This window comes from Euprymna scolopes, chromosome 8, assembly GCF_053919585.1.
Source record: "Euprymna scolopes isolate OS-2025 chromosome 8, ASM5391958v1, whole genome shotgun sequence".
Classification (NCBI taxonomy): Eukaryota; Metazoa; Mollusca; class Cephalopoda; order Sepiida; family Sepiolidae; genus Euprymna; species Euprymna scolopes.
The window spans coordinates 137,177,435-137,193,335 of NC_136489.1; positions in this window are offsets into that span (position 1 = coordinate 137,177,435).

Sequence of the window (15,901 nt, forward strand, 5' to 3'; positions counted from 1 at the left end):
ATATATATATATATATATATATATATATATATATATAAACTATGTGTAAAAAATAAAGTTCCTTAAAACAGTTTTTATGGCGTGGAATGGGGGAAAAACTAAAAAGTGTTAGTTAGGCTATTCCAATGGCTATTCGCGATGGTAGACCGCTCACTATTTTCCAGCTTGATGGGGACCGAAAACAAACAGCTCGATCTCTAAATGGGATTGAATTTTAGATGGAGGTTTTGTTTTTATGAATGAATGAAAAAAGAATTAGATTTAATTGGGATTGTGTGGTGGCCTGGAAGTGTCACTAAGGAAAAACACGGACACGGATATAGGTTAGAACTGTAAGATATATTGAAACAAACAGAATATACAGGAGCAACAGTCATAGCACATTCCGCCAAGATGGTGTACACAGACCACACGGAAAGTCGTATCTCTCAGTTTATTTCTACAGTTCAGAAGAGTCCATCTTTAGTGCATGGGTGAGGCCCCACAACACCCTCCCCTCCCAAGCCTTTTTATTCTGCAAAAATTTGTCAATATCTTTTCAGCTTTGAGTCAATAGTCAGCGGATCGGTAAACTTTCTCTTTTCGCCTGACCATTGCTGTTCCTGAGTTGTTTGGGGCGGATTGTGATTGAATGTCTCAAAAATAGTGTTGATCGGCTCTTCCTCTACAAGTAATGTTTTTCTAATGTCATCTAAGTGATGATCTTTTAGCTGGCTTTGCTGACGTTTATAGGTATATTTTGTATCTTGTATAATGTAAACCATATCGCCAATCCTTTTGCTGGTTGTATTCGATTCTCATAAAACAATGTTGTTTCTAAAACTTTTGAAAAAGATTTTTTCTCTGTGGTTAAACCGTCTTTGGAGTACGTATGTTGTCTTGAGCAATTTTGCTTGTTTTAGGAGAATTTGTCAAAAACTGATCTCAACTTCCTTGCAGACATGCTTTCGCCAGAATAGACCACTATAGGAGTGTTTGAATTCGGTGTAATTCTATATATCTGTAAGAATTATTGCAAGGTGTTCTTTGTGCCTTTTTAATGCCCTCTTAAGGATGTCTACGAATCTTTCAGCTTGGCCATTTGACCTATGTTGATATTGAGGTGTAGTGATATGATTTATTTGACCACAAAAATATGCCTTGACCATAAAACTCCTTGAACATGGCAAATATGAACTGAGTTCCGTTATCACTCACAATGTAATTTATCACACCAAAATGAACACACCTGCAAAGTTGATGAGGATTCTCAACCATGGTTGATCCATTTTAGGCCATGGTTTAAATTTAATAGATGATGCTTTTGCCGCTAGTGCACAATCCTTGCAAGAGTCAATCATTTCCATAATATCATTGTCCATATTTTTCCAGTACACATAGCTTTTCATCAAGCTTTTCATTCACTTTTTTCTAGGGTGTCCCATGTGGAAATCTTGCAGGATCTTTTTTATTGAAGGTTTTTAAGAATTACTATACAACAGGACCTCGTCACATAAAAATACCTCTGAGACATTTCTATCTTTCATAGTTATCTTACTTTTAATGTCGAAAATGAAATCGTCCTTTTGCAATTGTTTTTTTTTTTAATCTCTAGTAATGTATCTAGGCGCTCACTGATAGTGTTTCGTATTTATTTGCTCCCCTACCGAGCAAATTAGGCACAAGGCCGATTTTTAATGTGAGGAGTGAAGGGGAAATGTGGACCAACTCCCCGGGGAGTAGGGGAGCTGGATAGTAACAATTGGTATGAAGGGTTTCCCCTACATTGACCAAGGTCTTATATGCGGGGTTGCCCTCACCTATGGTCTTTGCTTGCAGTATCTGCCAAAACAGATACTACACTTTGATCCTGGCCCGAAGGCCAAATCATTTTTTTAATTTCCCAATCGGTGTGAAGTGCTGCAATTATAGAGTCCTCGAAAGGTTTTCTTTCTTTAGCTATTAATCAAGATAGTCCATCATCATGGTTAATTTGTTTCAATGCTCTTCTTGCTTAAAATCGTAATTTAACAGGATAGTACCTCATCTTTATAATCTGTTCGCAGTATACGCCAGTAATCCTTCCTTTGATCCAAAAATCATAAGTAAAAGCTTGTGGTCGGTTGCAGTATAAAATGTCTGCCATGTATATTCCTATGGAATTTTGATATATTGAAAATGATGTCCAAAGCTCCTTTTTTAATTTGCAAATACTGTGCACTTTTTCGTGTCGTCGGACATTTTGTGTAATATACATGCTCCAGTGCTATATGTACTGGCCTCGCTCTCTATGATTCTATCCAACTTTGGATGATAGTAAATCAGTAAAAGGTCTGACGTTAAAGTCTCTTCAATTTTTTCGGATGCCGTTTGAGTCCAGTTCCATACTTTTTTCTTAATAATTCATTTAGTGAGGCACATAAATCGTACATATTCTTGAAGAAAACTTGATAGTAATTTACCAATCCTAGAAAGCTTTGAAGAGCTTCTACATCAACAAGGACCAGCATGTTTCTAATGATTGTAGCCCTTCATTTTCATAAATAATATGGCCAAGATATCTCATTTCATTCATGAAAAAATTGAACTTCGATTCCTTGATGTTAAATTCATATTCTTGGATTCTTTCAAAAACTATATGAATATGTTTCTGATGTTGTTTTGAGGATTTGTTGGTTATTATTATGTCGTCTAAGTAGACTCTTGTGGAGTCTACATCAGTGAACATTGTTGAAAAATTATCGACACAACTTTGATCCCAAACGCAAGCCTTTCGAATTTTTATAGACCCCTACGTATGCTTAGACACAAAAGCTTTGAGCTTTCCTCTTCTACTTGAATTTGTAAATATGCATCACTCAAGTCAACTTGAGAAAATATTTTTCCTCCGTTTGGTTTTGTAAATAATTCTCCAGAGTAGGCAGAGGGTAATGTCGTACTGAGCTGCCTCAAAAAATCGGTGCAGACACGTATCTCTTTCGTTTTTTTTCTCTACGTAAACCATCGTCGCTGCCAACTCACTAAAATCAAGCCAGTCTGTCAGGTCATTTTGAGTATCCCCTTTGTGAATTCAAATCGCTCGTCACTAAGTTGTTGTGGCTCGAAAGTACCACTAAGGAAAAACACGGACATGGATATGGATTGAAACAAACACAATATACAAGAAGCAACACTTATTACAAAATGACAGACTATGAAGTACACGGACCACATCGAGAGTCATACCTCTCGTTCTATTTCTACAGTTTTGAAGAGTTCATTTTTAGTGCATGAGTGACTTATCACAACAGATTGATAGTGTAGTGTCGGTTCTGTTATCATATGACTGTCCTCCCAGGAATTATCTCCTCTTTTTTAAAGGGGTGGCGATAATCCACCTATTACATACACCTCTGGGGGCAAGTAATATAGTATCTGTTCTCTTGTGATGAGACCATTTCCTCATTTCTCCAGGACTACTTTCTTCTTTTCTTAGGGAGAGGAGTTAATAGTAATGTAAGATCTATTATATGGTCATGATACTATACACATAGGCATTACCTACTTCTTTTATGAGCGCATACTAACAGTTATTATCTCTTCTTTCAAATATATGTTCGTTCCACATGGTATCATCCTTCCAGGATTACCTTCTCCTTTATGGGTCGGGGGGGGGGGTAGTGTACTATCTATTCTGATGTGATGATACGATCCTCCTAAATATTAACTCTGCCTTGTTTTTAGGAGGAGCAGAGTATGGCTAGTATTCGTTAAACAACATACTAAAGATACATGTTATATTGAACACTTTAAAGCCAAATAACTGCAACGCGAATTTTTTTACCTTTATAAAATAAACGAATGTTTATTTTATAGAGATTTACTTTATATCTCTCTTTAAAAATAAAAGAAATAAAAAGGAACAAACAAAGTTATGTGTTCATCAACGTTTCATCTTTATTTTGAGACTTCCTATATATATATATATATATATATATATATATATATATATATATATATGTTTTTTATTATTACAACCTCAAGTTACAAATTGTTTCAATAAACATCTTAAAAACTATCCGTTCATATCGTCAGATGATTCAAGTTTAAACTTTAAGATTTTAACATGAATCATCTGACGATATGGACGGATAATTTTATCCTGTTTATTGAAACAATTTGATAGGAATTAAGTTAATACACTTGAGGTTGTAATAATAAAATAAAACATATTTGGTTCTACTAACGCCTTAGCATTCTTTATCCTTGTTTTTTTTATCAAATATACCTCTTATATATATATATATATATATATATATATATATATATATATATATATATATATATATATATACTAGCATGGGTTCCCGGCGTTGCCCGGATGTTGGAGGTGTGTGTTGAGCAAAAAAAAAAGTGGTAGTAGGAAGGCAGGCTGAAACCCGTACCACGAAGGAGGAAAAGAACAAAAAAAAAATGATGTATTTGCTGTTACGACCACCGCCAAACCGGAAGTGACCTAGGTTTAAATTAAGGCTAGACAATCGAAAAGAGGGAATGACTTTCGAAAACATCGGTGAAAAAAACGATCCCTCACTGTTGAAAAGTGCCTAGTTGAGGGTGAAGAAATTAATGTTTTCAGCCAATTTTTCGGTATTTGTCGTCTGAAGGGTTGAGCTTCAAAACGATACTGATCTTCTGAAAATCCGTCACCTTTGTCGAAGGTTTTAGGCAGACATGCAAACATACATACATACATACATACATACATTTATATACTGGTAGCTCAAATTTTCGACCAAACCGATTAAAAACTTGCCCTATCTCTGAATACCCTTTATGTAAAATTTCAAATGTTTAGACCAGAAATTGTCTGAGTAATTCAGTAGAGACCACAGAGGTCAATTTTCTTTTTAACTTTGACCCCTATTATGACCCCTTAACATTTATTGTTTTAGGCTCAAATTAAGTTATTAAGTTAGATCCATGTCCAAGGAACCTATATCTAAAATTTCAAGTGTTTATACCCAAAATTGAGGGAAGAGTTTTCTAGAGTTCTCAAAGGTCAAATCGTTGAACTTTGACCCCTTAACAGCCAAATTTCACAACGGATTACAAAGATTTTAAAAATTTCAGGACCCTGTATATCAAATTTCGTGTCTGTAGACTTAAAATTGACAGAGTTATTGCATAGGAAAATGTACACAGACAGACACAGAGACACACACACAGACACATTCACTTTTATAGATATATAGATAGATAGATACGCACTGATGATTCCCAAAAGGATGAAACACTAGTGTCTGTAGCTATTAAGAAATTATTATTGTAATAATTATGTCAGCCCCTTTAATAAATTGGGTTCTTATTGTTGAGCACTTTAAAGTTGAAGTAGAAAGTCGGTCACTTAAGCTCGCATGCATAGATTATGGTGTTATTATTATCATTAGATCACTCTGGCCGGATGTTACGACATTTAAAAAATAAATGTTAAAATTCCAACGATATTTCCCACGGTTAAGATTGGCCGTGGGGTTTGTTTCTTGCTAATAGAGTCCGAGATGGCTTCGTGGCCGGGTTCAAATCTCCCAACCTGTAGTAATTGTGTCACCCTGCACTGATGATTTCCGAAAAGATGAAACACTAGTGTCTGTAGATAGTTAAAAATTATTATTGTATTAATTATATATATATATATATATATATATATATATATATATATATATATATATATATATATAGGCCCTGTCGGTGGGGCATTAGAATACGCTGACTGCCCACCTGCAGAGGGTAAAAGTCCCTCAATGGGGGTCCTGGATATGACCTTAAACTATATCCAGTGGTGAGGCCCCAGCTTACGGGCTCTTGGGAGTGTGGAGCCACCCTTTAATTGCCATTGCTTCCAGGTCCACTCTGACCCGGAGTGGTAGTACCTGTTAGGGTCCCAACTATGGGTTAAATAGAAACCGACTTGAAAAAAATAAATATATTCTATTAAAAAAATTTTCTTAAAAATCACCGGATTCGGCATTAAATAACCTGAAAAAGGTTGATATGCCGTAAAACAAAAACAACCAAAACCAAACCAAAATATATATATATATAAAAGGGTTCCTTCAGTTTTAACTGACTATGGATACTCATGAAGGGGTGCCTACGTGTAAATTTTTGTGGCCGGAGGTGCGTAATCTCCAACCACACCTCTCCTAAATTGACATTGTTAAATACCAGTGGCAAGTGAAGTGTCTGTACAAGACGACTGGAAACAAATGCTGAGATACGCGGAGAGCACATACAGTGCCTAGAATTCCCAAATGGTCACCTACCTGGTACTAACTAGGCTCAATATTATCTTCGGTGATCTGATGAGAACCAGTGTGTCAACATGATTATGCTGTGTATACACACACACACACACACATATATATATATAAATAAGTGAACGTGTCTGTATGTGTATCGGTGTGTCTGTCTGTATGTGTGTCTATGTACATTTCCCTACGCAATAAATCTGTCAATTTTAAGTCTACAGACTCGAAATTTGATATACAAGGTACTGAGATTTGGGAAAATCTTTGTAATCAGTTTTTGGCCAGAAATTTGGCTGTTAATGGGTCAAAGTTCAACGATTTAACCTATGAGAACTCTACCAAACTCCTCTAGTAATTTTGGGTATAAACACTTGAAATTTTAGATATAGGTTCCCTGGACATGGATCTTACTAAATAACTTGATTTGAGCACAAAACAATAAATGTTAAGAGGTCATAATAGGGGTCGAAGTTAAAAAAATTGACTGCTTTTTTTATTTTGCTCAACATACACCTCTAAACACCCGGGCAACGCCGGGCTGAAATGCTAGTATATATATATATATATATATATATATATATATATATATATATGTATATGTATATGTTAAGGAATAGAGAGAGAGAGAGAGAGAGAGAGAGAGAGAGAGAGAGAGAGAGAGAGAGAGAGAGAGAGAGAGAGGTAGTGGAATTATAGTGTAGACACGTTGACCGGAAGTAAAAGATCAGCTGATTTGATTGCGTGTGAGTCATGTGATCAGGTTAGCTGAATCGTTGAGATTTGATTTGGACTCAGAAGACAACGGACGGCTTCCCGTTGTCTCCTCCTCTTCACTGGGGGAGGGGCGAACGCTGACGTGTGTAGAAGAAGAACCCACACAGGCCGATTTCACTTTCCACCTTCTGCAGGACATCTGGGAAAATGAAATAAACTATAGAACTAATTTCTTGTCTTGGAGTGATTGAATCTTCATCCAAAAACAGGTATCAAGTCTCCCTCCAGGACGAGAAATTCCAGATGGTCCAACATCGAAGAAGCAGAGGTAGGTTCTGAAAATACATGTCACTCACAAACGATTCCTTTTATGATACAACATAAATATATAATATAACACGTCATCTCTTCTAATCCATTATTAGAGATGACGCAACAAGCACTCATTTCCTTTATTATAGAGCAACAACGTTATATATATATATATATATATATATATATATATATATATATATATATATATATATATATATATATATATAGTATATATAGTTGGGTTTAATGAGTTAGTTGATTAAAATTCCATGGGAGAATATAAAGGTAACTGCAACTTCTCTTCCAATTTTCGGATTTTCACCATGTCAAATCACATTTTTATTCCTTTTGACGGATTGATTGTTGCTATTTCTTCTGATGAGTTAAGGACATAATAGATTCAATAATTGATAAGTGATTAAGTGGTTTCTTTTATTAATATTATTTATATAATATTAATAAAATATAAAAGAAAAATAAGATGTGCTTTTCACTCTACTTCCGAGACATAACTATAGTTATGTCTCAGAAGTAGAGTGAAAAACACATCTTATTTTTCTTTTATTAATATTATTTTTTCCTTGTACACATTTTTGTGAATTATTCCATGGATTTCTGCCTTTGGATTATTATGGACCATCTTCTTCCAGTTACGGGATTTCCTTGGATTTTACTTGTACAAATGGAAATTCTTTTAACTTTCTTGAAGTTTTACATTTGGATTTTACCGTCACTGGATTTTTTTATCTTCCACCAGACTTTCCATTCCATGTGTAATCACCTTTTTCTTTACCATATTCCCTCTGCTTAACTTATTTTGTTTTCAAGTAAGATCTTTGACTTATTTGTTGTTTCATCAAATACTTCTGCATGCAAAATCCGATCCCGCATTTTGCTACTTCCTACCCTCTGATGAGAAGGAGAGTATTTCTTCGAAACTCCGCGGATTAAGGACTATCCATTTATCTAGTGTTTCCTTTTCAGATTAAATATGTTTTTAACTCATTTCAAAGTGTTTTTAACATATTTCATTAACTGTTTGCTCATATATATATATATATATATATATATATATATATATATATATATATATATATATATATATTATAATAAAGTTGTATTGTTTGTTTGATTGTTCACAATTTAATTAATATGCACAAAAGGTACACTATTTCACAAATTAATTTTCATACTGAAAACGGACATACTATCACGGTGACCCGACGTTGCCCGGGATTGAATGATGATCAACGAATGTTTCATACTCCCATATTTTATTGTCATCGAAATCGATGAAATCATCCATTTTTCAATCAAATCAATGGATTACCTGCTCTAATTGCACCGCAATGCACTTGGAAGAAACTTCACATATCTCTTGAAGTGATTTAGTTCACAATATATTGTAGCCTACATTGCACTGAAGAGAACCTGTTGTTGATTTTATCAAATTATTTTTATATATATAATGGCTTGCATTGAAGTTTAAAATGAAAAATGAATTTTGCGTGTATTTACAATAAGCCAATATCATGCTTCATTTGTGCTCTAAACATAAGCATTCATTTCGAAAGCACCCCTGTCATATCAAATAACCTAACATTGATTGTGCGGTTATAATGGCTTGAATTTAAGTTTAAAATGAAAAAGTCAAGTATCATTGTGAAATTGTGTTTTAAACAGAAACATTAATTTTGAATGTGCCCATGTCATATCAAAGAACCTACTGTTGATTTTATTTGTTGGGCGTTTCGGCTTGTGTGGTAACAAAATTTCTCTGATGCACTTGTGATGTTAGGCTGTCTAAGATGCTAACTTTGGTCAAAATCGGCTGTCCTTTTTTTCATCAGATTATTTCAATTATCAATACTTATTGAAGACATTCTGACACAAAACCTATCTGAGAACACTGCCAAGCACATAAAGTACCTTTGTGCGAAAATTCGTAAAAACTGACCCAGCCGTTTTCGGGTCCATAGAGAACGAACCCACAGACGTACAGACACACAGACAAAGTACCTTTTATATAACAGTAGAGATAGAGATTATTCCAACATGATTTCTGTACATAATATGCATTCAAAAGAAATCTACATGCAATGAGTATCCTCATTTGCATATTACATTCAAGAAAATATATTTTTGTTATGTAGCCGGTCAGAGTTTGTATATATATATATTTTTATACTTCAGTCGAAGTTCTCAGAAATCAAGGGGCCCACAACCAAGGGCTAACACTTGAACTCTATATGAGATACATAGATATTCGAATGTTCCATTTAAGTTCTTTATCTCTCAGACACTGAGTTAGAGAAATTGAGAACATAATTTTCCTCTTCCCAATTAACCATTTTCATACGTTGCAGTATATCTTTCATTTTGGTCTCTTGGTCTTACTGGATTCCAGGACAAGAATTTATCTAGTCTGGTGGAGTATCCAGCTTCGTGCTATTACTTAAGGTAACATCACTTGGAGAAGGTGCACCATTCCTCATAAAAGCTAATGTGAGTTAGCCATTGTGAGGAGATCTTATTTGGGCAGCGAATACGATGTGATTTTGAATATTTGGTCAGGGTTTACTTCTATGGAAAAAGTATCCTCATGCCAGGTTGTTCTGACAAACCCCTGTACAGAGAGACCTTAGACACTCGAGGACAGTGTCTTGTAGGCATTCAAGTTCTCCCCTGTATATACTGTATGTATATATGACGTGCATAAACAAGTCTCTATTTACTGTTGACGTGACGTCTATTTGTGTTCATGTAAATCGTGTGATTGTCTCTAGTTATGTGCATATATATATATACCAGTCTATTTTGTATATGTGCGCGCGTTCACATATAACCACAATAAAAGAACGGATATAATTCTATGAAGTGTGCATCAGAAAATAGGAAGACATAACTTCCATCTGGTTGATTTTGCGTTGACGGATCCTTTAAAAAAAAAACTGCAATATGAAGATTCTTACAACAGAAGTCTTGCTTGTATTGTCAGAAATTGCATAACTTTAAATACGAGCATTCATTGGTTGATATGAATTTAGCCATGTTTTATTACAGCCTTTCTGATTGGTTGATTTAAATTTTAACACCGCACACTCGCGGGGAATTCCACCGCACACTCGCGGGGAATTCAAACGGACAAAAAGCCAGTTCCTGACTAGCTTCCTAACACAGTAGTTCGTGTTTACCATCAACGTTTCTTGGACTCATTAATTTGTGCGAATTAGTCCTTATTTGTTTCAACATCATGAGACAATTTAACCTAAGTTATTAGGTTTTCTAAATATCGTCTTTTAAATTGGAATATCGGTGCCTTGATAGAATGTGGAAATTTTGGACTCTAAACAAGAAACTATGAAAGCCTTCTCAGAAGAAGGAAAAACTTCCACTTCATAAAAAGTTTACCTAATAGACTCGAAAGAGCGACTTAAATGACACAGAACATTTTGCATATGACAAGAAGACTCGACTGGCTGCATCAACCTGATAAATTTGCTTTTCATTGTTGTGTCAAATTTTCTGCACTGCAGAGTTCTAAATTATGTGAGAATAAAGTTGCAAAAATACTCTTTATTAATTTTAATTTAAGTTAAAGACTTTGAGTTGCAAAATTGTAGGTTAATGAATTTTAATTTGTCTTAAACACTTGAAGTTGCATAATGTGGCCTTTTTTAAAAATTTAATTGCCGTAATTGCGTAAGTTGCAAACTGTGACTTTAATTAGTTTTAATGAACTTCAAGTAAAAAAAAAAAAAAGATGTGAATCTTGAAGTAATTTAATTTGCTTTAAATTGTAAAAATTATAATTTACGTACCCTTACCTTTGGTTTAATTGCAAAGTTACGACCTTACTTATTTCGAATTGCCTTTGAGTAGCTAGATTACATTAATCATTATGTTAAAACCGCGTTTAAAGCTGCGAACTTATGAGTCGAATATTTGAGGCCGCTAAAATTGTAAATTTGTAATTCGTTTATGTTTAGTTTTAATTTCGGTTGAGTAACGAAATAAGATAATTACTTCTTTTTAAAAATTGCTTAGTAATAGCAAAGAAAAATAAAAGGATGTCACACTTTGGTGGCGTATCGTGCCATTTTTTTTTTTTTATTGAAGTAAATATCATATTCAATTGAGCTTATTTAAAAGCTCAATTGAATACGATATTTACTTCATTTAATATTCGTCTGAAAACAAAAGGGGAGGAGCAATTTTCCAGATTAAAATGGTAATTCTCATTACAGGCTAAGGATATATTCCTACTGTGATTAATTTAATTTTATATTAGTTTTTCAGCGAAACACGTTCGCTGAAAAACTTTGTTTCAAGTCAACATCAGAATTTTTATTCCACCTCGTGGCTTTAAGCACCATCTTTCCATCTTGAAATTTGAGATTTTCCTTCTTCACAGACGTTTACTGTTATTTGAATATTTAAAGAAATAGGATTATTTTCTCTTAAAAAACAAAAAAATTTTTTTTTTTTCCAATTAATTGCCTTGCTTACTTGAAATTAAAGTAAGTGTTCATTTCAGGGGGAATAAAATTTATTACCTCCTTTAATTTTCTCATAGGTTACATCTTGCTAATTGATGAGCTTTGTTTCACAAAGGTTCTTTTATTACCCTTATTCCTCCAACGTTAAGGGCGTTGTTGGTAATTTGCGTTTGTTCTCAGTCTACGTGACATTTTTAATTTCACAATGGCAGCCTCTAAGGACAATTGGCCAAAACTGAAGGCAAGAAATATATTTCGAACCCAGTGATGTGATTGAAAGACAATTATCCTTTTCTGGCTGCTGTCTAGTTGGGTGCAGTGGCCGTAGAAAAATGGCTAAATGAATTGGACGACTTTTTTGACCAGCTTATTTTAAAATCCTCCCAGGAGGAAAGACTCATGCTTTGTCAGGATTCGGTACAATTTTCTTTCAATATTAGTGAAGAATTGCACACAAATTGAAGTCTAGTATTTTCTGGGAAGCTAATAACATTTTAATAATTAGCACGATGTTATTCGTTGTAGTAGAATTGGTTTAATTGCTCTATTTAGACTTATCATTAAAAATTGATTTATTTAATTTATTTTTGATTTAATTTATTTTTAATTTAATTTATTTTTAATTTAGTTTCAATTATTAATAGCTGATGAAAGTTGCATTTAATACTGGATGTAACCTCATTTATTAAAGCTATGAGAGTTATTTCCCATTTAAGTTTTGAAAATTACTTCACATTTGATTTTCATAGACCAAAATGGATCTGTTTTTTGTGATCACTTGGTTCCAGCGACCAATCAATGCCTGAATACTATTGAAATGTTCGAGAATAGATAATTTTACATTTGTCACCCTGCAGTTGGGGATCGCATTTAACTTGTAATCCACTGTGACTGTAATCAACAGTCTGTTGGGGTGATAGTGTTACAATATTTATGATGGGCAGTGGCAGAAGCACAAACAGATGAAACCTAGAGAGGAGAATTAGGTTTGGTTTGAAACTTACAATGAAGAATGACGGTATCAATTACAACAAGAAGTTAGACTAACTTTATTAGCAGCATCATTTGGAGACAAATATCAAAGACAGAATTCCATGAAGCATCACATAAAAATCTGTAAAAACCATTCCAATCAACCTTCCTATAATTAAACGTCTTCGTATGAAAAGGACGTTCAATAGAAGACTTTACAGAAAAATCAACCTCAACATCAACAACAGCATGATCAGAAGAATGCAATCGAGGAGAAGAGAAAATAGAACATGAGCCAGGAATAGAAATGAGAAAAATCAGTTCTAGGAGCTTATGAAAGAATAGTTTCCTCGAGGTGATAATCATTTATTTAAACTGGGGAGAAATGAAGAAGCAAGCATTGGTGGTGAAAAGAGAGGAGCTTCGTTTTAAAGATGTTAAAAGTAACAAATCACTTTTTCTTCCAATGCACCGTGTACTCCAAAGAGAAACAGAGAGCGAGAGATAGAAAGATCTTGTACTTCAGACTTTTTCATGTCAACAATTAGTTTTATAAACCTATTGGAGAGAAAGGATTTTATGTTTAAAAAGACATTTCCAGATGTACCATAGTTAAAGCCAAACTTTATCAAAGGCTACTGCTCCAGAAATAGAGCCCCCACTAATAGATTCACTAATTTTGTGTGATATCACAGTCAGCATGTCAGCTGTTAATCTTGCAGAACGAAATCCAAATTACTTGTTACTAAGTACATTGATTTATTATAGATTCGGCCAACTCACACATAATACACACGAGATAGGTTATTCTGTACTGAGAGGCAGAAGACCAATGTCCAGTATTTTTAAATATATGAGGCAATACTGAAATTTCTGTGAAGAGTCATTGTGTGGAAAGCCGAAGCATTTTGGCTTGAAAAGATGAAGAATATTTGATAGTTATCAGAATCAGTAGCCCCTTCCTCCATGAAAATTGTTACACTATTTTTGTTCTATTTAATCTTAATTGTTCTTTACAATCGTCTTTTCTTTTCTTCTTCTTCCCAACATTTGTCTTCAACATTTCATGGAAGAATCTTTTTCCCTGTACGACTATCTCATACATTTCAACCTATTTTTTAAATTCTTTTTCTTTCTTCTTTATATCTGTAGGTTTTTCTTCTTATCTTATCCGGTCCCCCCCCCCTTCCTTTGCTTTTACCTTTGGCGATATTTATCTAGGGACAGCCTATAAACAATGGACCCTCTCTATTACAAAGACCAAAAAGATGCTATAATCATCAGAAAATTCTGTTACAAAGAGTGCAAAGTTGGCAGAGATTGTAGAACTTTACCAAACTTTTCCATTCTTGGTGCCAACGAGATAATATAATAGTTGGCTGAGCATGAAAAATGGCCTTTCACAAATTCATGGTTCATTAAACTAATGGTTTTCAGAGAGAAGAGCCTTTTCGATTGGGAAGCATATCTGAGATTATATGTTGGCATCTTGAAATGCACGTGACCAACACTTACACGCAACTTCATAAACAATCCATCCATTTATATATATATATATATATATATATATATATATATATATATATATATATATATATAAAGTGACTATGTGTATATTCTTATGCTTGGATAGTGCACAAACACATAAATAAATGAATAGAAACATGTGAGTTCTATATGCATAGACACACACACATTAAATAGATATTTCTCTTTCATATATTTGTCTCTCTATCTCTCTCTCTCTCTCACAAACACACACACACATACATATATATATATATATATATATATATAAATTCAGAAGTAGAAATGGTAAAAAAGGATAAAAGTGCTCAATACGTTGATAGAACTGAATATATATTATTTTATATCCTCAATTATTGACTTAATCCATTACAATTGTTTCCGCTTCATCAGACGGCAATAGTAAAAAAAAAAATGGTTTTGACTTTAGCCGTCTGATGAAGCAGACAGTAAGTTTTCTGTCTGCAGAAATAATGTAATGGATTAAGTCAATAATTGAGGTTTATATATATATATATATATATATATATATATATATATATATATATATATATATATATAGCCTGGGAGTTTGTAGGTGTGTGTTGAGCAAAAAAAAAAAAAAATTGGTAGAAGACAGGCAGACTCGAACCTGTTCCGCAAAGGTGGAAAAGAAAGTGAAAGACAATCTGACATCTTAGCTGATGTCTCCATGATGTGACCGGAAGTCAAAAGCATTGAAATTAACCAAAGTCAATCCAACAGTGACAATGACGTATTAAAATGTCGGCGAAAAAAGTCCACCCCTCCTGTACAAAACGGCCGAGTTTAGGGTGAAGGAATTCATGTTTTTTTGCAAATTTTTTTTTATATTTGTCGTCCAAGACATCGAGCTTCAAAACGATACAACTCTCATGAAAATCCGTCAACTCTGTCGAAAGTTTTAGTGAGACATACATACATACATACATACATACATACATACATACAGCACTAGTAATTTTTTCTACCTTTGTGATGCTGTGGAGGGCGGTGTCTTAATAGTTGTTTGAATTCACATATGCAAAGAGATAACAAATTTTAAAAAATAAGCTAACAGTTATCTTCTCTTTGTTTCTCCTTTCACCTACTCTAATTACAGCAATGTAGAAAGATTTTGATCAATATGAAATTGTGTCTGCTGCAAGCTGACTATAAATACTTTTTTCTTTCAATGTGTTTCTTTTCCTTTTCTGTCTCAAAATGTGTAATTTTCTTGTGGCGAGCAGCACTTTTGCATATACTACTAGGAAGAAAGCGAAAATGTCTGAAAAAAATTTATTTTCTTGTCTCTGCTTCAGCTTAGTCAAAGCAGTTTTAAGCTGACTTTTAATACTTTTTGTTTTTGTCCTTATCAAAATGTTTTTGCATTACCACATAGGAATTAATGTAAAAGTGGAGGAGTTTATCTGTAATTTTTTTAAACTTATAATTTAACATGTGGATGTTGCAAAGTCACAGAAATATCTAATTCAGTGGCATGGCATTATCTCACACAGTAAGTTAGACCAGTTGATATTGTATCATTGATCTAGGTGACAGAAAGTCTGCTGTAAAACCTTCATTGATAGACTTTGGAGAAGTGCA